This window comes from Styela clava, chromosome 4, assembly GCF_964204865.1.
Source record: "Styela clava chromosome 4, kaStyClav1.hap1.2, whole genome shotgun sequence".
NCBI classification, from domain to species: domain Eukaryota; kingdom Metazoa; phylum Chordata; class Ascidiacea; order Stolidobranchia; family Styelidae; genus Styela; species Styela clava.
This window is the reverse complement of record NC_135253.1, coordinates 3,380,132-3,385,938: the sequence shown is the minus strand read 5'-3', so window position 1 is coordinate 3,385,938 and position 5,807 is coordinate 3,380,132. Positions and strand designations below refer to the sequence as shown.

General features: G+C 35.9%; 1 long non-coding RNA gene across 1 annotated transcript; it reads right to left on the bottom strand.

Moving 5' to 3' along the window:
• Window positions 1–2,156: 2,156 nt before the first annotated feature.
• LOC144422249 (uncharacterized) lies at window positions 2,157–5,331 on the bottom strand. The gene is made up of 3 exons (XR_013475237.1): window positions 5,211–5,331; window positions 4,702–4,833; window positions 2,157–2,244 (listed from the first exon to the last, which is right to left on the bottom strand). It is a non-coding gene; the product is annotated as an uncharacterized LOC144422249 (long non-coding RNA).
• Between the last annotated feature and the right edge of the window lie 476 nt (window positions 5,332–5,807).

The following is a 5,807-nucleotide window of genomic DNA, read 5'->3' as shown; positions in this document are numbered from 1 at the left end:
ACGGGAAGTCATTTCCATCCTGGTCTTGAGTCTTGACGTTTATAGATACAACATTGAAATTCCGTGATTTTATCAAATATCAATCCCGACATCGGGATTAGGAAAAAGGCCAAACACAGTTGGAATAGTTTAGAAATAACTCACTAAATACACTTATCTATCAATGGTTTAGTTTAGTACACGCCAACTAATAATAATTAGCTACGAATGTAAATTTTCCTTTTTCTTTCGAATAGTCGGAAACATTTCTAGAATATTGAATCTGAAGAATATACTAACGTGCAAACAGAAGAATGAACAAGTGTTCAAGTATTCCAAATGAAATGAAACATTACTAATGTTTCTAGAGAAGGATCAAAAGTTTCCTTCATCACCCTTACGAAAGTCTACACAGAAAGCTAAACTCACATCTTCCATTAACCTTTTGATTTCTGGTTTTCTTCTCTCTAAACTAAAGGTATTTGAGTTTCGAGTCAATTTCTCATGCTCCACATTTTAAGGAATGTTTGTAAATGAGCGTTCTTCGCCTGAATCGCTTGTTATCTGAATAAAAAAACACAATTCCTGTTTTGTTAAAATCATTATGACGTCATACCAAACCTATGTCTTAGCAAATGCTAAAAATTGCGAAATTATAACCGCATATAGAATATATCTAAAAGAAAACGAAGAAGAATAAAAAAAAACATAGTTTAGGCTGTCCAACCAACGCCCCATGCACGGGCCGCGTTCAGCCCGCACTTAAATGAGTTCATAAGCAAACATTTTTAAATGTTTAAATTTTAGTACCGTATTTTATATAGGCTAAACTTTAGCGATTCCCAAACTATGGGTCGCGAACCACTGGTGGGTCGCAAAAGATGTAGAGAGCTTTGGTTAATCATACTGGTAATTAGGATCGGTGGCGACTCGAATACGTAAATCTTCAAAAAACAAAATAAATTGAATTTAAATTCGAATCTGTGATTGGTTCCTTTTTACGATCTTCTCAAATTTGCTACACAAAGAATGACCACGTGGCTTTTTTACGCATAGCAGTTTTGTACACTGTACAGCACTTCTTACCGTGTTTCCCCGAAATTTAGACAGGATTTAGATTTATTTATTTTGAAGAATAACACTATGGTTTTTTTTGGAAGAGGTCTTTTGTGTTCATTTATCAAAAATAAAATTACATTGTAGAAAATCACAAGATTTTTTTACTAAATATTATATAAAAACCGACATTCATAGTTTTTATTTGTATTTTCTATACAAAAATCAAGTGACAAATATCATAATTGTGATATCACACCATCTTTAATAGTGGTGTGATCTTCACCTTACTTCAGGTTAATGAACCTTTCTTTTCCCACACATTTTAAGTTTATTTTAAGGGTAGGGTCATTTTAAAATCATTTTGAAAATTCAAATTATTATCTTATTTTCAGGCCAGGTCTTCATTTCGAGGAAACACGGTAGTTTTGCGATGGTTAGCCATTGCTGTGTTCTGTATAATGTCCTAAAATAACAAAATGAAATTAAAGAATAGTGGGTGCCAACTCTAAAAAGTTTGGGAACCACTGCCGCTAAAGTATGTTTCACGATTACGGCGTGATTATTTCGGCATTCCACATACAAATGTGGGTTCTTTTAATCACGCGTGTATCAAGTCTTGCGCTCTGGTGGATATCGATGTTTAATTTTTTTTAATTTATTGCAGAACTGCGCGTTCTGTTTGACAAATTTGAAAACTACTGTGCGATCATTGGCGACGAGGCGCTGCGAAAAATTATAGAAATGATTTTGCAATTTCCATCTCCAAATCAACTTCATTTTAAATTTTTTCTTTCGATCTGGATTTGATCTTCCTTATCGCCACTGTAAAATTGAAAAGTTACCAATATCTTTGCTACTGGCCCCTGGATTCGTTGTATTTTTCTGTCGTGTCTATGTTTTTGCATTAAATGTATTTCCAACAGATACATAACGAGTACTACCAACAGTACAGCACCTGTAAACACTGATTCACACCGAATACTGAGATAGACTGAGACAAGATATTAAACTATTTCGCTTCCAATTTATCAATTAACTTAATTAATCAACAAACTCACATCATACCATTGTGTAGTGCGTCAGACGCGCCTTCGCTGTTTACGTAAAAACGTCAATATTTACCCTGGCCAATTGCAATTTCCATCTCCAAATCAACTTTATTTTAAATTTTTTCTTTCGTTCTGGATTTGATCTTCCTTATCGCCACTGTAAAATTGAAAAGTTACCAATATCTTTGCTACTGGCCCCTGGATTCGTTGTATTTTTCTGTCGTGTCTATGTTTTTGCATTAAATAAAACTTATGAAATTTCGTCACTGCGGATCGGTAAAAATTTTTAATATTATTGACCTAATGTTACTTCATGATGTTACTTCATTACATTCATGTTTCGAATTTTACAAAACGGCCTTCTGAAAAGTTAAAAATCATGCGAAATTGGGACACATTATGCTCATCAAAAAATTGAAACAATATCATATCCACTGGAAATAAATAAAAATATTATAACGCAAATATAACAGCCAATTTTGACGCCATTGTCCGTTAGCCAGGATTGTAGGCTGATGCTCGTGTATCGTGCGCTGTACTGTCCAAGCGTTTGATTCAACGATGCGCAAGTGACGTGAGCAGACCATTAGAGCAGTAAACTGTTACTCGAATATTCGAATATTTTTCCCAACCCGAACTAAACTAGCACTTATAGCCACGCGGACTGCCGACAAAGGCACCCTCATGACTATTCATAGGAAGTCATCCATCAATGAGGCGGAATCCTGATGCGGGGGGAGTAGCGTCAAAAACTAGTCCAATGTCCGAATTCTCTAAAAACTGAGGAATATTCATCCTTCTATCGCAGTAATCTGTGGAAGTTTGCGCGGAATCAGCGTTAAGTAGAACGACCCTGGCAATTCTTCTTGGGATGCTTCGATATCATATGACAGAATATGCCAAATTTGTACAGGGAATATTTACATTCCACATCTTTGAATTGACGAGGAATTGAAATATTTTGAAAACTTATAGAATTACTCCACTTTGACCAACACTTCAGTCTCTTATTGTTGAATTTTTCATCCCAAGCATCAAGTATTGAACTTACAACAGTAAGGGCTTTTATATTTGTGACAAAACCTGTGAACTCCTGGTGTTCAAGTAGTTCAGTTCAGCCCCAAGCACTTTTCACAGTAGGTCTCTCGATATCTAAATCAATACTTGTGGCGAGACGATGAATGTATATCTCACGTGAAACTGATTTGGAATTCGAAACCCAATCTGTCGTCTTGAACCCGTTATTGTGTAACATTTCAATCACGTTCTTAGATGCTGATACCAATGAATCGAACTCTATTTCGAAGTAAGTAAATCAACGTAAAAGTGTATATCGATAATTGATAATGCGCTACTAGGAAATTTATGTCCGCTATCGTACGTATCTCCCGTTAAACAACAAAAATTCGCCACATAAGATGAATCAACAGCTACGAAAGCAATATGAGGCAATAATTTATACGCACATGGCTGTTTCCAAGAAAAACAGTTATTTGTACAGTTAAAAATTGCAGAATTAATATCATTTTTCAAAAATAGAATAAATGAAGCATGGCTTTTATATTGACGTTTATAGCTGTCGGTCTTTCCAGAAAATGAAAAAGCACCCCGACGCGATTATTCATTGAATCGTTGTTTCTTTGTAAGACTTTTGAATCTCATACGAGCTGCGTGTTTGTTTAGTGACTTTTCGCAATTTCCATTCAACTCCATGAAACCGAATTCATCAGGACGGTCAAATAATTTAATTTTACTGTTCGTGAAAATATATTCTCGTCTATCTTCGAAGGACTCCCTATGCGAAAAATTGTTTGCCGTGCCTACAGATTCGCTGGACCAATTTTATCCGATTTGTTCTTGTAGCATGGTATAATGGTCACGTATTCCGCAATGCATCAAATTTGAAATTGTCCTATTGTCAATACTTGTACGCAAATTTCCGATCAAGTCCAACCAAGAGGAGGTTCAATTCCTATTGGTTCACGTTGTCGACCCACTCCATGCAAAAGCTGGAAGAACGCTATGAGATTATCTGCCGCGATTAAAATCATAGCTTGATTCGCTTCAATGTCGGACAACGGAATATCCTGCAAGTGAGGCATATATTGAACTTTTTTAAGCATTCTATCTGAATGTGGTCTTTGTGACTTGATCACAAACACGTTGTTTAACTCCAATATTCGTCGTAACCAGATTTCACCGACAATTTTACTACTTTTGTATCTTGTGAAACGCCTTTGTTACATAAAGTGTTAACGGTAACACGGGTACGATTTATATTTACGAAGGGGTACGAAGAATGTAAACCATTGCAGAAGCAACTACGTTTTTGTGGATGCTTGAACGTATGATTTAAAATCGGAGATTTTGCGGCTATTGAATTCCTGAGTCTCTGCTATCTACGACCTTTTAGAAACAGGCCCAAGCGATCGTCACTGGTTGGCCGAACTTATGTATCAATTTCCTCATCGCAAGGACAAAATTGCTTCCCATTGTACCTAAGCCGTCGACATGTCGTTTTGCTGACCCCGCCAAGGACGCGAATAAGCGAACAATACGTGAACCGTCGTCGCCGAGACAACTGTGTACTTTATCAAATAATAAGCAAATTTACCGGACTAGTTTGGTTGCAAGTGAACAATCCACGCGTCAACTGCTTCTTGGATTGAACGGTTAAAGTTAATTTTGTAGAATGCTCGAAAGGAGACAAAAGTCTTCAATATATACAGTATGACGTATTGCATTACTGTTGCTGAGTAATAACAAATAGTTGTGTTATTTTATAAACTTCAATATCTGCAGTGAACTGTAGGTTTACATAACATGGTAACACAAGTACTCCATGACATGCTAATGTTTCAAACCAGCACCTTTGTCGAACCCATTAAAACCCATGTTAAGAAACACTTCCTATAAACTGAGACTGGTTTACTTAGATACTCTGAGCCACTCTCATCAGGCAAGTTAACCGCGGAAGCAATAAATCATTGAATAAACAAAGCACAGCGATAGCTGTTCCATGAACAGATATTTTGAGCATGTATTTAAATATTCAGTTATTTTAAATGAAATGAAATACTGGAGAAAAGTTACAAAACAATCTAAACAGAAAGCTAAACTCACATCATCTGTTAACCTTTTGATTTCTGCTTATCTTATCTTCTCTGAAGGTATTTAAGTTGATTTTTATACTCCACAATTTCCAAGTAATGTGCGTAAATGTGCGAACGTTGCCTGTATCGCTTGTTATCTAAATTGAAAGAACGAAATTTAAATGCTTTATTAGATTGATTATGACGTCATAAATCTGAATGAATGTGAATTAAAAACTAATAAAAGCCTAGCCCGGAACAATAAAAAAGTTGATTGTTGTAAACTGCTTGTCTGCGGATGTCTGACTTTGGTCAGACAAAAGGTTACAGAAATACGTTTGTGTAAGCGTGCAGCAGGACTCTCGAATTGCTCATTAAAAAAGAACTGTCGTTTCGTTGCTGTGCTATTGTCACTTTTCACAATCATAGATTTGCAACATGCAGAAATAAATAAACTACGCCATTGAAATATTGTAATAGAACGAATGAGCACAGAAGTGATGATAGCTGTAAACTCGAAATAGGCAGTGATATATTTATAACTGTCGCCCACAACTTGAAGAACATACACCTTACATTTGAATAAAGCAACATAACGCTGGTCTACTCATTAATTTCCCTGTAACCA